General features: G+C 48.0%; 1 protein-coding gene across 7 annotated transcripts in view; it reads right to left on the bottom strand.

The window, feature by feature from the left end:
- KLHDC8A (kelch domain containing 8A) overlaps nucleotides 1-20677 on the bottom strand; it is a 42309-nt gene extending 21632 nt beyond the window's left edge. For 3 of the 7 annotated variants that reach the window (XM_065591519.1, XM_065591520.1, XM_042849003.2), the window contains exons 1-3: nucleotides 20564-20671; nucleotides 20269-20303; nucleotides 13591-13802 (exon numbers count right to left, since the gene is read on the bottom strand). The gene's annotated coding sequence lies outside the window, so the exon portion shown is untranslated. Of the gene's footprint in view, nucleotides 1-13590; nucleotides 14044-17269; nucleotides 17329-20268; nucleotides 20304-20563 lie in introns of those variants that run through there. The other 4 variants (XM_024109317.3, XM_042849005.2, XM_024109313.3 and 1 more) reach the window with 4 other exon arrangements.
- Between the last annotated feature and the right edge of the window lie 4145 nt (nucleotides 20678-24822).

The following is a 24822-nucleotide window of genomic DNA, read 5'->3' as shown; positions in this document are numbered from 1 at the left end:
AAGTCAATAGAGCTACACAAAGTCACACCCGGCTGAGGATCCAGCCCCACCGTTTTTAAAGCAACATTTATGATTTGCAGCAATTTGCTCTTTACAAAACAGCCATTTGCCATTTATTAAACAGCTGTGTGTGTTAAATATTGTAGTAAAGTGATTGTGTGTCAGTGTGTTGGGGGGGGGAGGGGGATGAACTCTGAACACACCTAGGTTTGCTAGAATGCATATAGGTCCTTTATGCTACCTCTCTCTTTCATAGAATCTCATCTCACACATATTTCAAAGGGCGTCATGCTCTAACGGTAAAATTCACCCCTGCGCAGTGGGCCAGAGCAAGACCTAAGAGCCACTTACGTCTTGAGTCTTCATTCCAATGAAAACAGCTTTGTTTGGATTTAAACACGCTCCTAAAGCATCAGCAAACCCAAACATTGTAGCCCTGTGCAAGTCAGTGCCTGAGAGCTGAGAGTGTAAACCTACTAGAGAATGACTGCAAAGGAAAGGGAGTCTCTTTTCACTCTCCAAGCTGAATGAAATGCACAAGGGTCTTAGATGTTGAAAAGTAAATGTGATGCTCACAATTCTTTTCATTTTATACCAAAGGTTAAGGAAATCTGGAGCTGGTACACCACTGCATGCTCCAAGCTGGTGGAATGATACCGATTTCCAAGGAGTTACAAGGCTTGATTTGCCACTGTTTCTTAAAAATACAGGGCTTCGTTCTGATCTCACATTGGTTGTACACAGGCGACTCTGAACTCTGCTGGCTTTGGTGGAGTTACTCCTGATTTACACTGGTGTCAATTGAGAGGTGAGTTAAGCCCATGACATCTGACAGAGTCCCTTCGAGGACCAAGATCCTAAAATATTACAGCTCCCCAGACTGGTTGCACGGTGCCAAGACGTGGGCTAGACAGACAGATGCAGATTAGCCACCAGCCTGACAAAGACACTAGAGAACCTATATTCCTTCTGATTCCAAGAGGAAGCTCTTGTACTCACCTAAATGTCACATCAGATAAGTGCTGTGCAGCTCTGCTGTGTGCTATCTGAACTGTCAAGGAGGTTTGAATGTTTTGCTGTGAATAATATGACAAACCAATACCAATAGCTGAATCCACAATTATTCTCAATACACTGGGGACTGTCACAGCAGCAGAGACAGGAAGACGGGCAACAATACGTTGGGAATGTTATGCAAACACTGGCAAAAGATCTCATCTCCTGTTCCCCAAGCACAGCATTTATGTTTCTGAGTGAGCTGCTTCATTTCAATTATACTGACTGCCTGCGTGCTGTTAAAAGGAGCAGGAGGAGACTACAGGCAGCATGGCTCGGAGATAGAGACACCGTCTCAAGGGAGGTACTTCAGGGCTGAGAACTGAGCTGATATTTGCTCTTCGAATGTCACCATCTAGGGCAGTGGTCCCCAACGCGGTGCCTGCGGGTGCCATGGCGCCCGCCAGGGCATTTATGTGCGCCCACCTACTGCCCAGCAGGGGAGAGAAGCTTCAGCCCCGCGCCTGCCGGGGACAGAGAACTCCAGGGCTGCAGGCTGCAGGCGCCGGTGTTCTCTGTCCCCGGCAGGCGTGGGGCCCGCCTAGTGCCCAGTAGGGGAGAGAAGCCAGGGCCCTGCGCCTGCTGGGGACAGAGTACTCTGGGGTTGCGGACGCCGGTGTTCTCTGTCCTCGCGGCTTCTCTCTTCTTTCTGGATTCGTATATTACGTAATATTAAATATGATGTTTTTCGTATTATTTAATGTACAAATACAAAATAAGCCTTGAAAAATTGTTGGCGCCCGCCGCACTCTTCTGAAAACATGAATGTGCTACTGGCCACAAAAGGTTGGGGACCACTGATCTAGGGCCTGTGGGAAGATATGAGGGTGAGGTTGGCAGACATGGAATCCCACTCCAGCATTCATGGAACACCTGGTGGCAGGAGGGAGGCCTCGGTGTGGATCCTGTAGCTACATGCCCTGTAATCACCACAAGGACTATGCTGAAGATCACATCTCCTTGTGGGTGGCTGTTCTCCACCCCTTCACTGTGTACGTTTCTTGGGATATGTCCATATTGCAATCAAGGGGTGCAGTTGCAGCTCATGCAGACATACCCAAGCTAGCTTTCATCCAGCTAGCTTGGGGACTGGAGCAGTGAAGATGCAGCAGCACATGCTTCAGTGCGCACTGTACAAACCCACCCAGAAGCCTGGCTAATTCCTCACGAGGCTAACCTGCACTGAACCACCAGTACCTGAGCTAGCTCCATTAAAGCTAGCTTGAGTAGGTCTACACAAGCTCCAGTCACACCTAGATCGGTCTTCACAGTTGAGGATGTGAGGGACATTCACAAACATGAGCCATTTTTTTTAGGTGACAAATCTGAGGAACAGTCCCAGATTGAGGTATCATTAGAGGAGGTTTTGAAACAAACTGATAAACTAAACAGTAATAAGTCACCAGGCCCAGATGTTATTCACCCAAGAGTTCTGAAGGAATTCAAATGCGAAATTGCAGGACTACTAACTGTAGTCTGTAACTTATCACTTAAATCAGCTTCTGTACCAAATGACAGGAGGATAGCTAATGTGATGCCAATTTTTAAAAAGGGCTCCAGAGGTGATCCTGGCAATTACAGGCCAGTAAGCCTGACTTCAGTACCAGGCAAACTGGGTGAAACTATAGTAAAGAACAAAACCGTCAGACACATAGATGAACATAATTAGTTGGGGAGTAGTCAACATGGTTTTTGTAAAGGGAAATCATGCCTCTCCAATCTAGTAGAATTCTTTGAGGGGGGGGGGGTCCAACAAGCATGTGGATAAGCAGGATCCAGTGGCAATAGTATATTTAGATTTTCAGAAAGCCTTTAATAAGGTCCCTTACTAAAGGCTGTTAAGCAAAGTAAGAAGTCATGGGCTAAGAGGGAAGGTTCTCTTGTGGATTGGTAACTGGTTAAAAGATAGGAAACAAAGGGTAGGTATAAATGGTCAGTTCTCAGAATAGAGAGAGATAAATAATAGTGTCCCCCAGGGGTCTGCACTGGGTCCAGTCCTATTCAACATACTCATAAATGATCTGGAAAAAGGGGTAAACAGTGAGGTGGCAAAAATTGCAGATCATACAAAACTACTCAAGATAGTTAAGTCCCAGGCAGACTGTGAAGAGCTACAAAAGGTTCTCTCAAAACTGGGTGACTGGGTAACAAAATGGCAGATGAAATTTAAATGTTGATAAATGCAAAGTAATGCACATTGGAAACATAATCCCAACTATACCTATAAAATGATGGGGTCTAAATTAGCTGTTACCGCTCAAGAAGGATCTTGGAATCATTGTGAATAGTTCTCTGAAAACATGCACTCAATGTGCAGCAGCAGTCAAAAAAGCGAACAGAATGCTGGGAATCATTAAGAAAGGGATAGGTAAATGGACAGAAAATATCATGTTGCCTCTATATAAATCCATGGTATTCCTGCATCTTGAATACTGTGTGCAGATGTGGTCGCCCCATCTCAAAAAAGATGTATTAGAATTGGAAAAGGTTCAGAAAAGGTCAGCAAAAATGATTAGGGGTATGGAACGGCTTCCATATGAGGAGAGCTTAATAAGACTGAGACTTTGCAGCTTGGAAGAGAAACCACTAAGAGGGGATATGATAGAGATCTATAAAATCATGACAGCTCCCCAGACTGGTTGCACTGTTGCCAAGAAAAGAAAGTAAATAAGGAAGTGTTATTTACTCCTTCTCATAACACAAGAATTAGGGGCCACCATATGAAATTAATAAGCAGCAGGTTTAAAACAAACAAAAGGAAGTATTTTTTCACAACCTATGGAACTCCTTGCCAGAGGATGTTGTGAAGGCTAAGACTATAATAGGGTTCAAAAAAGAACTAGATAAATTCATAGAGGATAGGTCTATCAATGGCTATTAGCCAGGTTGGGCAGGGATGGTGTCCCTAACCTCTGTTTGCCAGAAGCTGGGAATGGGTGACAGGGGATGGATCACTTGATGATTACCTGTTCTGTTCATTCCCTCTGGGGCACCTGGCATTGGCCACTGTTGGAAGACAGGATACTGGGCTAGATGGACCTTTGGTCTGACCCAGCATGGCCGTTCTTATGTAGACATCTCGAGTCCGGGAGCAGGTACACATGTGGTGCTGCACACCAGCTGCTCAGTGTGGACAGCTTCACCTACTGCCTGATCCAAAACGCAAATGAAGTCAGTGCACGCTCTGGAGCAGGACTCAATGCTTAATTTTATTGAGACTGCGTGTAGCATCTGATCGCTTGCTCCGGAGGGCAATGACTAAGCATCCTATTAGTCATCTAGTAAAGACTCAGGTTTATTTCAGACTAGGGCCAAGTTCAGCTCTAAAGTCAATGGAGTTACATCAGGGCTGAGTTAGCCCCTGCAGCCTTAAAATCCCACTTATCCTAAACGGGAGCAGTGTCTTTGCTTTGTTATTTAAACAGAAAAAGACGGTTACTCACCGTTGTAACTGTTGTTCTTCGAGATGTGTTGCTCATATCCATTCCATTAGGTGTGTGCGCGCCGCGTGCACGATCGTCGGAAGATTTTTACCCTAGCAACACCGGCGGGTCGGCTGTGGAGCCCCCTAGAGTGGCGCCTTCATGGCGCTGAATATATACCCCAGCCGACCCGGCGCCCCCTCAGTTCCTTCTTGCCGGCTACTCCGACAGTGGGGACGGGGGGCGGGTTTGGAATGGATATGAGCAACACATCTCGAAGAACAACAGTTACAACGGTGAGTAACCGTCTTTTCTTCTTCGAGTGCTTGCTCATATCCATTCCATTAGGTGACTCCCAAGCCCAACTTAGGCGGTGGGGTCGGAGTGAGACATTGCTGTGTGCAAAACCGCTGATCCGAAGGCAGCATCGTCCCTGGACTGCTGCACTAGTGCATAGTGTTCTGTAAACGTGTGGACTGACGACCAAACCGCAGCTCTACAAATGTCCTGGATCGGAACTTGCGCCAGGAAAGCCGTCGAGGAAGCTTGGGCCCTCGTGGAGTGAGCGGTGAGGTGTGGTGCTGAGACACCTGCCAGGTCGTAGCAAGTCCGGATGCAAGACGTAATCCAGGAGGATAGGCATTGTGAAGAGACCGGTGAGCCTTTCATTCGGTCGGCCACTGCAACGAAGAGTTGCGTCGTCTTTCTAAAGGGCCTTGTGCGGTCAATATAGAAGGCCAAGGCCCTGCGTACGTCCAGAGAATGCAAACGTTGATCCTGGCGAGTAGCATGTGGTTTAGGGTGAAAGACCGGGAGAAATATATCCTGGTTGATATGAAATGGAGAAACCACCTTAGGGAGAAAGGCAGGATGTGGGCGAAGCTGCACTTTATCCTTATGAAAAACTGTGTAAGGGGGCTCGGATGTAAGCGCCCTGAGTTCAGAAACGCGCCTTGCTGAGGTGATGGCTACGAGGAAGGCTGTCTTCCAGGATAGGTACAGAAGTGAACAGGTGGCCAGTGGCTCGAATGGATGACCTGTGAGCTTGGAAAGAACCAGGTTGAGGTCCCACGTCGGAACGGGCTGACGTTGTTGTGGGTACATCCGGTCTAAGCCCTTGAGGAATCTAACGACCATCGGGTTAGAGAATACCGAGGACGCGAGTTCCCCTGGATGAAAGGCCGATATAGCGGCCAGGTGAACTCTAATTGAAGATATCGCCAACCCTTGCTGTTTTAGGGAGAGGAGATATTCCAAAATGAGAGGAATAGGTGCGTGCAACGGGGACGTGGCTCGTTGTTCGCACCAACAGGAGAACCGCTTCCACTTGGCCAAGTATGTGGTCCGTGTTGAGGGCTTCCTACTGCTCAGCAGAATCTGTTGGACAGAGTGTGAGCACTGCTGCTCTGCCTGGGTGAACCATGGAGCAGCCACGCCGTGAGGTGGAGTGATTGCAGGTCGGGGTGACGCAGGCGACCGTGGTCCTGAGAGATGAGATCCGGGCATAACGGAAGCGGGATCGGTGTCCGAACCGAGAGTTCCAACAGCGTGGTGTACCAATGTTGTCTCGGCCACGCTGGGGCGATCAGAATCACCTGTGCCTGGTCTCTGCGCAATTTGAGCAGTACCTTGTGGACCAGAGGAAACGGAGGGAAGGCATAAAACAGGTGGTCCTTCCAGGGAAGGAGAAACGCGTCCGAGAGGGAGCCCGGAGCTCGACCTTGCAGGGAGCAGAACAGGTGGCACTTCCTGTTGTCTCGAGATGCAAACAGGTCTATCTGGGGAAACCCCCACTTCTGGAAAACGGAATGTATGATGTCCAGACGGATAGACCACTCGTGTGTTTGAAAGGACCTGCTGAGTCGGTCCGCCAGAGTGTTCTGGACTCCAGGGAGGAACGATGCCATGAGATGGATTGAGTGGGCGATGCAGAAGTCCCACAGGCGAATGGCCTCTTGGCATAGCATTGACGAACGTGCTCCTCCTTGCTTGTTGATGTAAAACATGGCGGTGGTGTTGTCGATGAGAACTAACACACAGCGGCCACGTAGGAGATTGAGAAATGCCTGGCACGCCAGGCGCACCGCCATCAGTTCCCGAACATTGATGTGCAGGGCTATCTGGGGTGCAGTCCACAGGCCCTGGGTATGGTGTTCGTTGAGATGGGCGCCCCAACCCAGGGATGAAGCGTCTGTGACCAGGTGCAGAGAGGGTTGTGGGGCGTGAAACGGCATCCCCTCGCAAACCACCTTGTGGTCTAGCCACCATGTGAGGGAGGTCAGGACCGAGTTCGGGACCGTGACCACCATGTTCAGGCTGTCCCGATGTGGGCGGTATCTTGATGACACCCAGGTCTGGAGTGGGCGAAGCCGAAGTCTGGCATGCCTGGTTACGTACGTGCAGGAAGCCATGTGACCCAGCAGGGTGAGGCACGACCTCACCGTGGTAGTTGGGAAGGCCTTGAGTCCTTGAATGAGGCTCGTGATGGTGCAAAAGCGATTGTCTGGCAGGATGGCTTGTGCACGTCTGGAGTCTAGAACCGCGCCGATGAATTCTATTCTCTGGGTAGGTTCTAGAGTGGATTTGTCCTTGTTGAGTAGGATACCCAACTTGTTGAATGTGTGCACTATTATGTGGACGTGATCTCGAACTTGTTCTTTGGTGCGACCGCGTACCAGCCAGTCGTCTAGGTACGGGAACACCTGTATCCCTTGCCGACGAAGGTACGCTGCCACGACAGCCATACATTTCGTGAACACCCTTGGGGCCGAGGATAGGCCGAAGGGAAGGACTGCAAATTGGTAGTGCACCTTGCTTACCACGAACCGCAGGAAGCGTCTGTGAGGCGGGTAAATTGCTATGTGAAAGTATGCATCTTTCATGTCGAGGGCGGTGAACCAGTCTCCAGGATCGAGGGAAGGGATAATGGCCCCCAAAGAGACCATGCGGAACTTCAACTTTACTACGAACTTGTTGAGTCCGCGCAAGTCCAAGATGGGTCGCAGACCTCCTTTGGACTTGGGAATGAGGAAGTAACGGGAATAGAATCCCCTGCCCCTTAACTCCACTGGAACCTCCTCTATGGCCCCCATAGCAAGGAGCGTGGAAACTTCCTGTATAAGAAGTTGCTCGTGAGAAGGGTCCCTGAAGAGGGACGGGGAAGGGGGGGAGGAGGGGGGGATTGAAGAAAACTGGATAGCATATCCCCTGTCCACCGTGCGAAGGACCCAACGGTCCGAAGTTATAAGGGACCAGGTCCGGTGGAAATGGGAAAGGCGATCCCGAAAGGGTGGGGCTGGATCCTGTGGGATGACTGGGGCGCCGTCCTCGACCGCACCTTCAAAAGTTCTGCCTGGGGCCTGAAGGTGGTCTAGGTGGCCCCTGGTTCTGACCAGGTTGAGGGCCGGTCCACCTTCTTCTACCACCTCGCCCTCGCCTCCGGGTCGAGTCCTGTCTCTGACGAGGCGGGGGGGGGTAGAAGCGCTGAGGCTGCGGTCTAAATGGCCTGCGCTGAGGGCCCACAACATGCATCCCCAAGGAACGCATGATCGTCCTGGAGTCCTTGAGGCTCTGCAGGCGAGAGTCCGTCTTTTCGGAAAACAGCCCTTGTCCTTCAAAGGGCAGATCCTGCAGGGTTTGCTGCAGTTCCTGAGGCAGACCCGAAACCTGGAGCCAGGAGATCCTCCGCATAGCGATACCTGAGGCCAGGGTTCTCGCAGCAGAGTCCGCTATGTCTAAGGAGGCCTGTAAGGAGGTCCGAGCCACCTTCTTACCCTCCTCCACCAGGGCTCCAAACTCCTCCCTGGACTCTTGGGGAACCAACTCCTTGAACTTCCCCATAGAGTTCCAGGAGTTAAAGTTATAGCGGCTCAAGAGCGCCTGTTGATTAGCCGCTCTAAGTTGCAACCCTCCGGCTGAGTAAACTTTACGGCCGAATAAATCGAGGCGCTTAGCCTCCTTCGATTTGGGCGCTGCGGCCTGCTGACCGTGGCGCTCCCTTGCGTTCACTGATGCCACCACCAGTGAACACGGCTGGGGGTGGGTATACAAGTACCCGTAGTCTTTAGACGGAACAAAGTATTTCCTTTCCACCCCTCTCTCTGTGGGTGGGATAGAGGCAGGAGTCTGCCATATCGTAGATACATTGGCTTGTATCGTGCGGATCAGGGGTAACGCCACCCTCGATGGGGCATCCGCTCCGAGGATATTCACGATGGGGTCGTGCACCTCCACTATCTCCTCCGCCTGCAGGTCCATATTACGGGCCATCCGACGCAGAAGATCTTGGTGAGCCCGAAGATCTATTGGAGGTGGACCTGTGCACGATGTGCCCGCCACTGCCTCATCCGGAGAGGAAGAGGAAGATGCCTCCGGTGGGACAGGATCCAAGGGAGGGTCCTGGGCTCCCTGCTCCTGGGCCGGAGCATCACCCGCGCTTGAGTCCAGGGCGTCAGGTGGTGCGGACACGGAAGCCTCCATGCCCCCTGGCGGAGGCCGAGAGATGGTGGACTCCGGGGCCCTTCTAACAGAGTGACCGGAGCGAGAGGTCGAAGCAACTGGAGCCCCTTGCGCCTGATGGTACGCCCACGGGGTCCAAAACGACCAGTGAGAAGGGCCATGAGAATGGTCCTCTGTTATGTTCTGCCAATGGCCCAAATCCTGTTCCTCGGCTTGCCCTTGAGGGGGGTATGCCGATCTCGAGAGGTCCTCCGAGGAGCGAGACCCCGATCTCGATGGCCATGGCGGTGCCGAGAGCGTCGAGACGATTCCCGTGGGCTGCGGTGCCGCACGGTGCCGGTCTGGAGATGATCTATCTCCACGCGGTGCCGGCGATCGGTGCCGGGACCGCGACCGGTGCCGATGACCTCGTCGGTACCGGGAGTCGGATCTGGACCTCGACGAGGACCTGGAGTATGCCCGGTACCGGGAGCGGCCTCTCGACGTCGAGCGGCGACCGTAGCGGTGCCGAGAACTACGTCTCGATGTTGATCGGTGCCGACGATCATAGCGGTGCCGAGACGTAGAGCGGTGCCGCGAAGAAGATCTTGGCCGCGAGTACGACCGGTGCCGAGGTGATATTCGGTGCCGGGACTGCGAGCGGCATGGGGACCTGCTTCGGGACCTGGATCGGTGCCGAGGTTCCAGCCCTTGCGATGGAGGGCGCATCAAGGCAGGTTTCCCCCTCGACTGGACCGGGCGAGGCAACGGTGCCGTCGGTGCCGGTGGTTGAGGCGGTGCCGGCTCCGTGAGAGCTATTAAGTCTCTCGCCGCCGCGAAGGTCTCTGGCGTCGACGGGAGGCACTGTATCACCGCCTGCCTCGGCGGAGACGCCGTCTGCACCGGACTCAACGGCCTCGGCGCCGGAGTCGACGGTGCTGGAGGCACCTGTTTCCGGTGCTCCACCGGCGTACGCGGCTCTACCCCCGGCACTGGGGGAGCCAGCGTCTTCGGCACGGAGGTCCCCGTCTTATGGGCTTTCTTATGCCCTGGGGATAATGACCGGCGCCGAGGCACTTGCTGTGCTTTCGGTGCCGACGAGGTCCGGTGCCGGGAAGGCTCATCTGACGCCACTCGCGTGGTCGTCATGGCCGGTGCCGCCGGGGCACTGCGCACCGAGGCGCTAGGTGCCGGGGCCTGACTTGTAGATGGAGCGTCCGGACTAAGTGCCGCCTCCATCAGGAGTTGCCGGAGCCGAAAGTCCCGCTCCTTCTTGGTCCTTGGTCTGAAGGCCTTACAGATCTTGCACTTATCTGTTTGATGGGACTCTCCCAGGCACTTCAGACAGGAATCGTGCGGGTCGCTCGTGGGCATAGGCTTAGCGCAGGAGGCGCACAGCTTGAAGCCGGGAGCGTTGGGCATGAGCCCGGCCCCGCGGCCGGGGGAGAAAAGGGGGAGACGACCCCCTTAATCCCCTGAACTATTATAACAACTAGACAACTCTTAAAACTATTGAACTATTTAACTATAAACACTAGGACTATAACTATAACTATAACTGCGAACTAAGCTAGGGAGAGTGGAGAACAGCTAAGCAGCGCTCCACAGTTCCAACGACCGTCAGGGGCGGTAAGAAGGAACTGAGGGGGCGCCGGGTCGGCTGGGGTATATATTCAGCGCCATGAAGGCGCCACTCTAGGGGGCTCCACAGCCGACCCGCCGGTGTTGCTAGGGTAAAAATCTTCCGACGATCGTGCACGCGGCGCGCACACACCTAATGGAATGGATATGAGCAAGCACTCGAAGAAGAACTCAATGTTTTTCAATGCAATGCACCTGCAAGAGGGATGGGAGACTCAATCGATTCACCTTGGTGAAATGTTCAGAAAAGAACTGGACTGTAGGCCTGCCTTATAGTGCCAACATACCCTGTTACATATGCCTTTAACAGAGAAGCAAAAAGTAGCATTTTAAACATCTGAACTTGGAGCTTCCTGACAATACAACAGGAACAAAAAAAAAAAATCACAGTTTTCTAGAACACGGCAGGAAGCTTATGGAGAATCAAAATATGACCAAATTGGGGGGAGGGAGAAGAGAATAATTGTGAATATTTCCTTCAACCTTTTTTGTTCTGTTACTACATGCAAAAAAGTTGGCAGGATGCAATGTATTTTAAATAAACACACAGAGTCCTGAAATGTTCCAGACAAGCAAATGTCCTGTAAACCTTGAAATGAATCACTATCATCAAAATCAGCTGCTTCGGCTCATCTAAAAATATATATCATTTAATTCACGTGCTTTTTTGGGGTAGTTGCATGGAATGTTCTGGATGAATTTCAGCCAAGGTGAACCTAGTGCCAAGGGCTCGATTCGTGGGCCGATAGACATCAGTGACAAAAGCCCCAAGGCGAGCAGAATCAGGCCTCGTTGGTTATGCTCTCACTGCAAACAGAAGAGGGTTTTTATATTACTCGATGTAAAATCCTAGTGGAAAGAAGGCATTGTTGTTTTTATCTTGATGCAGCTATTCAAGGTCAACTCTCTGCCCACCACCTGGGGTTGACCTCTGCTAGGAGGTAAAAAATTCTCTCAGAATTTTACACTGAGAAACCAAGCTTGATGTTAAATACACCTTTTTTTTTGCAGTGAAGACATAGCCAATGAGCGAAGCATGAAACACACTGTGGGGCAGATTTTCAGAAAAGCAACAAGCCAGATTTCTCAGTGCTCAACACACATAATGGGGCCAGATTTCCAAGCACTCAGCACCCAGTGGGCACTCAACTTGCTGAGCTCCCCTAGAACTCTGGCCATTTCTTTTGGTGCCTACATAGGAGCAGTGTCTTGTTTGAAACTCGGACGCCTTTTGTGAGTGCTGAGCGCTTGGAAATCTGGTCCTCCTCCTAAAGATTTCCATGCTTTACGGCATGATCCTGTAAAAATAAAGCCTCTCCCTGCTGTTGCTACCCTCGCAGAAAGCTGTGCAGCTAAGCTCAGCAATATCTGTGGATAGGAAGGCCTTCCATATGCGGATCTGAAAGCTATGAGCTTAGAGTATTATTTGATGATTAGCCTGCCCCGCACAGTATTGAGTTACCAGCCTGTGCTTTCAAACAACCCCAATTTATGCCACATTTTAGCTGCAAAGGCTTCAAATCATTCTGAAAACAGGGACTCTGGTGCCAACATCATTTCCCCTTCGCACAAGGCCTGACAACTGAGGTTTCTAGATTATATATATATATATATATATATATATATATATTCTGGTTAAATCTGACATTTGCTGACCTCCCATCAAGTTGAATCAAGTCTCTCGACAGCTACCAGAAAACCCGACAAAACCCCGACAAGCCCTATTTCTTCCAGGATTACATGGCTGGAAAATGTCGTGCAGGGGAAAAGATGCTTTGGGTGTGGAAAGAGAGGGAAAAGATTGTATTGGTAAATGGGAATGAGGAGAGAAGAGGCCTTTGCTACAATGGGCAGTTCATGTCGCTCATTCTTAATTTATATGCACACAGTTTTAATGCAAAGACAGCAGACTATGAATATTTAACTTCCTGCCTGGTTTTAACCCCATTACCAGCCCCTGGAGATTGTTATTTGCTGTCTTATGCCAAATGTAATTTTCCCGATGTTGCTAAACGGGAGGACAGAACAGCATTTGCAAGGAAATATTCCACAGCTAACAGCAGGGCAAGGGTAAATCTGTAGGAGCCCCAGAGCAGGGGCAGAAGGGAAAGAAATGACAGTCTGATTTTTAGAGGGGGTGGGCACCACACCTCTGGAAATTCTGCCTGTTAGGACAGAGAGGGATGCAAATTATCCCTCGTCCCTGTGTGGCCGGGGAGCCTCGGAGGACATAGCAAGATTTATTGGACTGCTTGATTCACCCTGGGATTTGTCTAATGAGAGACTCAGAGCTACAATTCCTACAAAAGAAAAACAATCCACTTCACATAGCAAACGCTGACCCTTTCCTGATCTTCCTAATCCCCATGCTGTGTTCCTCATTCCCACCCAGTCATAACTACTGTTGCTCTCTATAAGTCAGTCATTTTATTTTTCACTGGATCAAATATGCAAGTTTCACTTTCATATCTTTCAGCCTCATTAATCATATTTGCGAGGCACCCAGCCTTGTGGTATTTAGGCCATCTCTATAAATATAATTTAAGGAGCTTGGGCCAGATCTTCAACTGGGGTAAATTAACATAGATCCATTGACTTCACCCCTTTATACCAACTGAGGATCTGGGCCTCTTCCTTCAAGGATTGGCCTGGACTGCAAAAGGCTGACACCGTCTGGCTTTGGATTGTGGCACAGTGAGCCGCAGCCCCACAGATATAGCCTCAGGAGATGCCAACTAGAAGCACCCTCTGAGAATTTATATACAATGCAACCTTAGTTTTGAAGCCATTAAAAAGCAACCACTGAGAGAAAATTACCACCCTGGCCTGACCCACGCATTTCTTTTTGAGAACACCGATGCTCTTAAAGATTCATCTCAGGTTGCACCTTAAAAGCTATGCTCATGTGTGAAAGAAGCTGTTCCCTTGCAAGGCTTGCACTCATACACACACGCTAATAACCCAATGACCTCTAGTGAGCGCGGAATTTTCTCTCAGCTGCCAAAGAAATACTTGAAAAGTGTCTTGTACTTACAGTTTTTGAGAGGCAGCAGTGGGTCCCAAGGAAGACTTGCTCTTTATTCAGAATGCTCTGCAACTTTAACACAAGAAAGTCCAGACACCTAGCTCCTGCAGGAGCAGCTCTGAATCTCTCTTCCCCTCCCTTGTTCCTCTGTCTCATTTCTCTCAACAGCCATTCTCTCTCTCTGTGCGTTGGTCTCTCTCCTTCTCCCTGGAGGTTGCAGCCTTTGTTTAAGAGGAAAGTAAACCAAGAAAGAAGCAAACTGGGTTTCCAGGGGGAGAAATAAAATCAACTGGCTGCATAAATCCAACGGACCTAATCACTTTCCTACAGAAGATGAAAGACTATTAGAGTCAGAGGAATCCCCATCTGGTGTGGTGACCTGTATTTTTCTCAGTGCCCGAAGTCAGAGAGAGAGAGGTGTGTGTGTGTGTGTGTGTGTGTGTGTGTGTACGTACATGTACTGGATTATGAGAGCTATGCTAAGCCTTTTATGGCTCCCCATGCTAGCACATGATGTTTTGTAAGAGGGTCTCTCTCTGAACTTGCACGGAAAACAAAAACAACAGGGAAAGGGAGGCAGAAGGAAGGACTAAAATGGGAAAGATGAAAAGCAGGAGATGTTTCCAATAAGACACAGAGGGGCAAAAGGTAACCCTGGAGAGACAAATGTAACTCCCTTGACTTGTGGAGAGTTTCGCCTGCTTGAGCCAGGACTGAATTTAGCTCAAGGTCTCAGCAAGCATCTCATTAGGCAGCTGCTCAGCCCGCACCCTAGATCCTTTAGGGGCAGGGGAGAGAGATGCAAATGATCCCTTGTGCCTGTTTGGCTAGAGTCAGAGCCCTGGAGGACGAGCAAGATTTAATAGATGGCTGGATTCACTTGAAACCACCTTCACCAAAGGAGGACATTCCACGAGAGAAGTAGAGCGCATCATGGAACGGGCCACCCTAATCCCGCAAAAGAGCCTGCTTCAATACAGAAAAGAAAAAAACCCACTGACCGCACACCCTTAGCTGTCACCTACCACCCCACATTAGAACCCATACAGGGTATCATCGAACAGTTACAACCCATACTCCATGGGGACCACATCCTGAAAGAAGTCTTTCCCAAACCCTCTCTTTTGGAACTTCAAACAATCCTGTAGCATCGCTAAGCTCATCTTCAGAAGCTAGCACCCCACCAACTCAAAGCAGCACCAGGCCGTCATAACAGATGCAAAACCTGCAGCTATATCTCCACTGCTGTGATGGTCAATACTCCCCCCACCACCACCCCCAACATACCTTCAAAGACCCAAGGGTCCTACACATGCCCATCGCAACATGTGGTATACCTTGTCCAGTGCATCAAACGCCCCAACAAGAACGTGGGTGAAACTAGACAATCACTAGACTCTCAAATGAACTCACACAGAAAAATGATAAAAGACAAAAACACCCTATCTGCTGCTGATCACTTTTCATAAAAAGAACACTCTACAGCTGACCTCTCAGTCTTCATCCTCAAAGGAAACCTGCACACACCTTCAGAAGAGGAGCCTGGGATCTTAAATTTCATAACTCTGCTAGACACCAAAAATCAGGGACTCAATAGAGACACTGGTTTTATATCTCATTACAACACTCTGTAACCCACTAACTTTCCTTTGTCCTGTGACTGCAGAGGTGTTAATTGCCCACTTCATCTTGAACAATTTCTTGCAACATGCGTTAACTCCTTATGCTTAACCATCTGTTCCATCTTGTATTCAGCTGTGACACCCTGATTAACTTTCCCAGCCCTGAAGAAGAGCTCTGTGGAGCTCAAAAGCTTGTCTCTTCCACCAACAGAAGTTGGATCAATAAAAGATGTTCCTCAAATCAACCTTGTATCTCAAAGTATATCCCAGCAACTACTTCCCAAAGTTATATTTGCATAATGGCCTAGAGCAGTTTTTTCCTGGAGCCAACATCAACATCTACTGAGGAGCTCCCTAAACTATGACAATCTCATAATTCATTCTCTTTACCACTTATTTTTGCTGACTCTCTCCACATTGAATTTCTCACATTCACATATGCCTGAGAAAATGGTTGATGATCCCACTGGATACCACTTCCTAAATCTATGAGCTCCTTGAGACACGGGATGCGTCCTAAAACAGCACATGCACATCTGTGTATAGTCACCCAGGCTTGGATAGTTAGTAGGGTTTGAACCAGCACGCTTCAGATCTAAAAGCATGAGCAGCCATCACTTGACCTAAAAATCTCAGCCCTGTAATGTCCCCTGGTAGTATCATCTGATCTGTAGTAGCCTCTTTAAGCTGTTATGTACACCAGACACTACAGGGAGACAGACTCAGTTTCTTTTCAGTATGGGTTGCATGTGTGCTTAGCTCAGACAAGGAGTCCCCCTTGGGGGAACTGAGGCACTGAGAGAGTTAAGGGCCAGATGTTTAAAGGTATTTAGATGCCTACAGATGCAGATAGGCACCTAGTTGGATTTTCCAAAGGGCCTAAGCGCCTAACTTCCAGCCTCCTAAGTTCCCATTTGCATCTTTAGGTGCCTAAATACACCTCTACCCCAATATAACACTGTCCTTGGGAGCCAAAAAATCTTACCGCATTATAGGTGAAACCGCGTTATATCGAGCTTGCTTTGATCCGCCAGAGTGTGCAGCCCCGCCTCCCTGGAGCACTGCTTTACCGCATCATATCCAAATTCGTGTTATATCGGGTCGCGTTATATTGGGGTAGAGGTGTACATTAAAAAATCTGGCCCCCGATGCCTTGCCCATCATCACACAAGGAGTGCGTGGCAGAGCTGGAAACGAAACTTCGAAATCCTATTCTAGGATCCTAACCCAGGACCATCCTTCCTCTCTGACCTGATTACTATGTGAAACCAAGCGCTAGATCATCCAAAACTGGGCCCAGGCTAATTCTAACACGTTTACAGAAAGCTAGCAAACCTTTCGGAGAGTCTGAGCTTAACTTTCAGTGTTGTCAGGAACCAAGCAAGGTTAATTATTACAGATGTTTCATGCAGTTCTACATAGGAACTCTATTTTTAAAGCAAACCAGGCCATAAAAAATGAAGAAATCAACAGCAAGATGACTAAAATGACTCCACATGGAAGCAAATTCCCATCCCCTACCAGCTATTTTCATCTCCGATTAGCTTTCCAGTGGGAGGATTTAATTTGCATTTAAATAGAAACCTTAGGAACATGGCCAATCTAATGTTAAAATGCTAATTACAAATGCATTTGCCTCTTTAAAAATTAAAAAGAATGTCAACGTGCATTTTAATGGGGGCTTATTAGAGGTTTGGTTTTATTAGACACTTAGTATTTATAAGTTATTATTATTTAACAGACTGTTTACCGCTCAATCCAGACAGCTGAAAACCTAGACACCAAGGAATTTGCAAGATTTGAGCTGACTGCTATGGAGGTGGGAACATCATCATGAAAAGTCTTCTCAGGCCATGAAATACCTAGTTGAGTAGAATATAAATTATAAGGTAGGGGAGAGGAACTGTGGAAAGGGAATCTGATGTGCCCCAAAATTAAACAATAAGTGGATAAATAAGTGAAAAGAGGCAAGTGAGCTCCAGCCATCCATCAAGGCACCTAAGCACTTGTGTAATGTAAGCATGCGAGTAGTCCCAATGGAACTAGTCTCACACACAGTCACACACCTCTTTTTGTGGGTCAGGGTTTAGGAGGTTTGCCACTGTTTTCCAAGCAGGATCCGGACCTGTAAGGAGAGATGGTTGGAAAAAAGTTCACGGAAACTCCCCCCTCCCCCCCCCCACAAAAAATGGCTTTTTGATTAAATTGAAGATTTTTCACCAAGACTTCCATTTTCATAAAAAAAAAGTTGTGTTTGTGTCAAAAAAAAGTAAAACACCCAGTACTTAGATGGGAAGCTCTCTGGGCAGTGGCCATTGTTTTGTTCTGTCTGTACAGCGCCTAACACCATGGGATCCTGGCCCATGACTGGGAATCCAAGGCACCAATGCAATACAACTAAAATAATAGTGATATTGAAAAATGAAAACATTTCAGTAACCAAAAATGATCCCCCCCATTTTTTGACAACTGAATACCAAACAGTTGTGGGTTTAATTTTTTGTAACGACTCCCCCACCTCCAAAAAAAGAAAATCAGTGAACAAAACATTAATGAAAATTGTTCATCTCTTTCCAAATCTTTCATAGAAAAGTAATTTTTCTAACTGCTATGCTTGTAAATGCATGGGAGGTGCTAGCAAATGGACCAAGATCTGGCACTATGCAAAGCTCAGGTATAGAGGAAATGGCTGGATATAATCTTTTCTTTTTTAGTAATTATGATGATGCCTTTTATTATTATTTCTCAAGAGGCTCCACTGGTACTTGGCATCTCAGCTATTTTGTGAATGGGCAGGGCTATTCTTACCATGCACGCTGCATAGTTTACATCACAGGGTAAGTTACTGTGTATTATACAGTTCAGCTCTGTAACGCACCTTATGTAAATAAGGGTCTCAGTAGAAATCAAAATGGAACAAACATTACACCCTGTGACATAGTGAGGGCCAATGCAATTGGGGATGGGAAGTACTAAAAACTGGATATTTCTCTATTTATTGTTGCATTTTGCATCCTTTCACCGCAACAGCCTGGAGCATAGTCACCAGCATTACAATAGCAACTGCCACAAGCTCCAGTCCTGAATTCAGAGCCACTTCTGCACTCTTAACTCATTGTGGATTTGGATAGGCACTAAGGTCCAATGGCAGGATCGGGGCCCACAGTTTGCACCTGCCTGTGCAATACAATCCCAGTGATTCGGAGACTGAGCATGACTTCACAGCTGTCAGCTTCCCCACACGCAGGTTGTGGGGCACCTGGACTTCAAGGTCAACAGCAGGAATAGAAAACCCAAGGACCTAGTGCTCCAAGCCACCTGAACTAAAAAATCATCTCTATTAGCTGTAGGAGTATTAGATTGTATAGCCTCTCTGTTGGCTGCAACCACTAGAGGAGGACAATGATAACATATGCTTCAGAAGGTCGGAAGGCCTATTCAATAGAAGGCAATGGTTAGACCCCTCTCCCCCACCAATTATTTCATCCTACATGTAAGTGTTGTCCTCAGAGGAGGACCTGAACCAACCCCCCAGATCTGAACATGCCCAAACTTTGAGGAGGGACCTGAGGGGGGTCAGAATCTGAATCTAAATTTCACTACTGACCCGTGTTTCTACTAGGATACTCTGAAACCTTGGATTCAAACTCCTTGAGTGTTCCAATTTGGTGGCTTAGGCTCACACTTCTAATGATCATCATTTCTCTTCTTATGTGTCTGTACAGTGCCTATCACTATGCATTACATACATTAAGATGCTTTTAGACTCTGGAGCCTGTGGCATGAAAAATGAAAACGGAGAGAGTTGGTCAAAAAATTTCAAAAAGTGAAATTCCAGTGAATATTTGTTGTAGAATTTTCAAGTCTTAAAAACAAAAAAACTGTTTGGTGAAAACCTTTGACGCATTTTTCAGCAGCTCTAAAACGGAGATTGCCGTGCTCCCTAGCAGACTTTTGTTCGCCTCAGAAAAACATGAGTGTGGATGGTCAAAAGCAGGGACCAAACTGGAGATCTCTGGATTAGAACAGCTCAGAAAAATGTCAATGGAACCGTTTGCCCCTGGAAAATGCAGCTCCCCCATCATATTCGAAACACTTAGTGGAGTCCTGTAAATTTTTCCGAATTTTTGTTTCGGGGGAAAAAATGGGGCGGGACAGGGGAGAAGGGAACATTCAAACAAAGCTGAACAACTGGGGAATGAAACATTTTGCTTTTTCATTTTGAAATGTCTTTATTTCAAATTTCTCTCTCTCACACATGGAACAGAACATCTAATCAAAAGCCGTTGAAATCGAAATTTGAAAAAAAAAAAAAACACCACACAACCAAAACATTCAGGTTTCATTCCGATGCCCAACGAAGCCAAATTCTGAAATCTCAAAATCCATCAGACTGGAGCTGTTGTCCTCCAGCCAGTGCATGAGTTGTTACGCCCAACTGAAGAGACCCACCTCTCTGAGCCAAGGCTGTCACAGGCTCATCAACCTCCAGATGGTCCAGCCATCACTAGAAGGGTGCAGAGTGCCCCAGCAAGCTGGCATGGGTTACATTACTGAGCAACATAAAATGGGTTGAGCCAGCCAGTACTAGGGGAGTCTAATGAGAAGGCCCAGAACTGGGGCTCAGAAGGTCTATTCCAGACTTTGCCGATAAGTTTGTGTGATCTTGGACAAGATACCGTCTCTGTTCCCCTCCCACCTTCGGTCTATTTTAAACTGTAAGCTCTTTGGGGAAGGGACTGTCTCTTATTATGTGTATGCACAGTGCCTAGCACCATGTGACCTGATCTTAGCTGGGGTCTGTAGGTCCTACAGTAATATGAATACTAACAGGATACCAGAGATGTTGCAGGGTAGATCATGGATGTATCAATAGAGATCCACGTGTGGAAGCTTGCACAGTCTCCTCATGGTTTCATTCTAGCTACTGCTAATAAAATCATTCATAAGTGCTAATGCTATTAGCCCATCAGCATCTAATTCACCCCACTTTTTAAAATATAACATTACGATCTTTCATTTGCCTGGCAATCATTTCTTGAAAGAGTAATTCAGAGAGACTTACCTTCCCAGGGAGAATAAACTGCATCACGTTAACATCTGCAAAAGACAAAAAAAGTGAAAGATCAAGATTGTGAAAGAAAGTGTGTTTGTTCTAGATAGAGAAATGTGTTGCAGAGATGGTAGATCAGCTCGGCCACAAAATCCAACGTGTTCATTGCATGATTGATGACTTCCCCTGCGGTCTGAGCCAGACCTGACAAGCTGGAAAATAACTGTCTGTCTCTTAAGAACCAAGCTTACGTAACATGCTACAGAGACTCGAGAGTCTTCATATACAAAGATAGGAGTTGGTTTACCCTAGCAGTTGCTTTTTAAATGGTAAAAAAGCCACAGCAGTGTGCATAGTTACTAGACCTCCTTCCACCTACACCATCTCCCTGGCTGCTGGGGGCCTGCTCTGTAATGAAAGGGAGGGATGCAGAGACAGACAACAACTGCCATGGAAACAAACTCACCAAACAGATTTGGAAGTCAGACTGTTCCATTAGATGAGTGGGAGAGAGAAAGGGCCGGGGGGGGGGGGCGGGGGGAGGTTCGTCTAGCAACTTATGTTATGTTGAAATATGGTCAGAGCAGAGACCAATGTCAAGTACAACTACAGAACAAGCAGGACAAAATCCACCCATGGATTGACTCCAGCTGGTGTCCTCATTTTCATGGGTAGTCTTACCATTGCCTTGGCATGGGGACAGATGCAAAGGGATCTCAAGATGCTTAAGGTAGCTTATGGGTTGGGAACAGCCCAGTCAAACTCTGGCATGCCCTGTCAAACAGGGACCAGGTAGCAAAAGTGTCCTGCCTCTCTGAAAACGAGGCAGGAGGACTTAAATTTAAAAACAAACAACAAAACCTGTAAAGATTTTCTGCAAGCCAACATCTGTTTCCATGGGAACAGCAGCAGTAGAATTGTCGGGACTCTTGTAAATTACACAAATAGGCTGAACGCTACAAATTTCAGGTTCCCTCCCATAGCACCTGCAGCCTTTAAGATTCAACTAATATATTCTTAATATATGCGGTTGGTCAAAGAGGCAGCCATTTTTTCCTCCCCCTGCTCTTTCCTGGGCATATTACATCCTTGGGAGGAAACTAACCCGCCTCGTGGATCTTTTACCTGGTGGCATCAGACCAGATACTGGTTTTGCATGTATGCTTTATGCAGCAAGGTGTTTTAGAGCAGCTAATAAAGGGTTAATTTCCCGGCCTTCATTAACTAATACACTATGAGCCAGATTCATCCCTTGGATCATCCTGCTACAGCTTCTGCAGCGGCCCCTCTGCTATTGATGGATCCCGTGGCTGAGCTGCAGTGATGAGACCAGGCGGAGGGTGATGGGAGAGAACAAACGGCTCGTTCCACACACCCCGGACTCTAGTGGTGGCTCAGCCGCCCAACAGACAGGAATCTTCTTCGGAGCAGGAGACCTGAAGTCTATTCAGCAGTGTGGGATTTATTTGCAGGGGAAAAGAGGCGTAGCACATTAGCCAAGCATGTCTTGGTGCCACTCTGGTTGACCCACACAGGATCGCCACCTGCTACTGCTCACAGAGAGCAAAATGAGCCGTTTCATTTACATGGTAGAGGCCTGTATTGTGGAGTTAGAGCGGCTAGATCCATTCCTCACTGACAATCTCTCTCAGAGATCTGGCAATCTGGCATTTAATTAATTCTCCCTCAAGGCAGGTCCCTCAGCTAGTTCTGCCAAAGCTAGTCACCTCAATCCTTGGAAACTTGAGCTAAGAGCTTCAGGCTCTCTCAAGGGGAGAAGTTCACCGGCTGCACCTGACCCTCTGACAGAGGGTCATCATTTCAGCAGAGGTAGCCTCTAAGAAAAGATAGTGGCTGGAAAAATACATACATGAGAGCAACATTTAAAATTAGCCAGTTAGTAGCATTTCATCAGCAGCAGCAGAAGATGCTAAGCTGTATAACAAGCCAGCCTATATAAATGGGGTGAAAAATAAGCCAGCGGCCTGTTAAAAAAAAAAAAAAAAGTAAGTCCATGTTTATTTACAGCTGGGAAAATGTTTGTTCTTATGGAGAAAGCTTACTTGGGACCTAGCAGGAATCAAAATAGCGGATCTCTACTCAGGATTACCATTGTGATAAATGGAAGCCCATGGAAATAAACCAATAGTTTGCCATTGTCATGAGCTCCTTACTCTCCGAGTTCAGTTACACTGTCCTGTATGTAAAGAAGGCAAAAGATGATTTCCTACGTAGTCCAGTACAGGAGGCAGTGCAGTTAGGATAGCAGATCATAAAATCAGGTCTTCTACATTATGTTCCCAGCTCAGAGAGCGAGAAAGAGTGAGTGAGTGCGTTTGTCTAATGGTTTGAACAAGGCAAATCAGAGTCAGGACTCCTAGATTCTATTCATAGCTTGAGGGGGTGGGGGAGTATGGGGTCCAGTGGTTAGAGCAGGTGGCTTAGGAATCAGGTGTCATGAGCTCTATTCCCTGACCAGGAAGAGGAATGTGCTCTGGTGGTTAGATCAGGGAAATGAGAGTTGAGACTTATGGATTCTGTTCCTTGCTCAGCCACCGTCTGATTGTGAGCTCTCCTGGCAAGCCACCTAAACTCTGTGTATTGGTTTGGAAATCCGTAAAATGGGCACTTCATTTACTCACCGCACATAGGGGGGTGTTAGGTTTAGCTAGTGTCTGCCACTCATTTGGAGATCAGCTGGTTGAGAAAGCCCTCGAGGAAGTGTAGTGGTCATAAGAATTTCTGAAAATACTTTGGGGAACTTCAGCTGAGCCTTAAAGACAGCAAGTGTGTTAATCACTAAACAGGTGTACACCATTTAGTTTGCATGCCAGCAGGGCAGAACCCTGTACTGGTAGGCGAGGACCTGCATTCAGAAGTCCATTCATTCTCTAGCTCCACAGTTGGGTGGATGAAAAGTTAGGTCACAAGCCTCTAGGCACTTTTGCAAGTATCTGAAGCCTTGCAAAACAACAACAGGAGCAACTAGTGGATTGGGCAGAGCTATGTTCACAACAATGGGAGAAGACAGTACCACCACGGCAAATGCATATGGAAAAGGTGATAGTCCCATCCCTCTGATACCTTATTGTCTTCATCAGTGGCAGCTCTCTAAGACGCCTTACAGCCCCAGCTGCTCCTCATCCCTGGGATGTCTCTGAGGAATATGGAGACAAGTTGATTATAATTGACCTTTCTGCTGCAGTGCCCCAGCCATTCCCTATTTAGCAACCATTTTGCTGTCATTACTCTCCCAGGGCTATTTCTGCCTAGCACAGATCCTCGCTGACAGGTCTCAAGAGGAGAAGGCTGCAGTGCGTAAAATTAGATGGGTGGGAGAGGCAGTCTGAGACGGCAGCCTGCCAGCAATCTGTGGGTGGTACGACCGAAGGGGAAGCTGCAACAAGCACAGCAGAGGAGGGGCTAGTTGGTTAAGAAAGGAGAGTGGACCCTAGTCCAGTAATCATTCCTCCCAGTTCATTGATGGGAATTCAGAGCACAGAGGATGGAGGGAAAGACACAGAGGCAAAATATAAACAACCAGATAATTGAAACAAAAGCTGGTGCAAATATAGCCCTCTCTTTTTATCTAGCAGGGTCTCTCTAACGGACACGTTTGAACTATTGATGCTACAAGTTAGGGATCCTTTTAATGCTCAATCTACTGGACCACTCTATACTTATTCCACTGAAGTTTCTCTGCACTGACAGGGGCATAACAGACAGCAGGATTGGACCTTGTGTTTCCTGGATATAGGGGCAGTAATTCTCTTTAGCCAGATATAAAAAAAAAAGAATGAAAAAAACCAAACCAAACCAAAGCCAGCTGCTCCTTCTCTCCCAGATGCAGATGCAACTCAGACATTTGTGAAGTATTTTCTGAAGAAAGGACAAGCTGCTGCTATCTCCTCCATTCTAAGCAACAGGCTGCCTCAGGAAGCCACACCCTGGCGGGATGCTGAGAGCTGTCACAGCACAGACCAGCAGCAGGCGTTTACGTTCGCAAAGTGACTGGAAAGGAAGCAGAAGGGTCTGCGCCCAAGCAAAGTAAATAAAGTGTCAGATTTGTGGTCAGGCGAAGCAGTCGCCATGGTGGATTAGCCAGCTTGAGGGGTTCTCTCCAAGTTTATGGGATGAAGCACTAGAATAAGGCTCCTGGCTATGGAACGGACATAGAGCAGTCAGGAAAAGGAGATAAAATCCAGAGAGTGGGAGATAATACAGCCAAGAGAGCACAGACTCTCCTTCCTGCTTCGTGTTCCCAGCAATCAGTCTCCATGGACAGGCCCCTCCTACCAGTCCTCTCTACAGAACATTGCTGCTATCTCTCTGAACATAAAGGAAAAGGCACAAGGCTTTCACCCTCAGTGGGATTAATTGTAACAGACAGGAAAACCGATCAAATCCCCAGCCAGACTCCGTAACTATGATTTCATACATCTACTGAAACAGATGATAAAAGGGCAAGACAATGGGATGGGCTTGTGGTTCAGGCACTGCTACAGAACTCAAGAGGGCTGGATACCTGGTGTGACCTTTGGCCAGTCATTTACTCTGTGCCTCAGT

The sequence above is a fragment of the Chrysemys picta genome, chromosome 4 (genome assembly GCF_011386835.1).
Source record: "Chrysemys picta bellii isolate R12L10 chromosome 4, ASM1138683v2, whole genome shotgun sequence".
NCBI lineage: Eukaryota > Metazoa > Chordata > Testudines > Emydidae > Chrysemys > Chrysemys picta.
The sequence above is the reverse complement of the archived record's forward strand: the minus strand, read 5'-3'. Positions and strand labels throughout refer to the sequence as shown.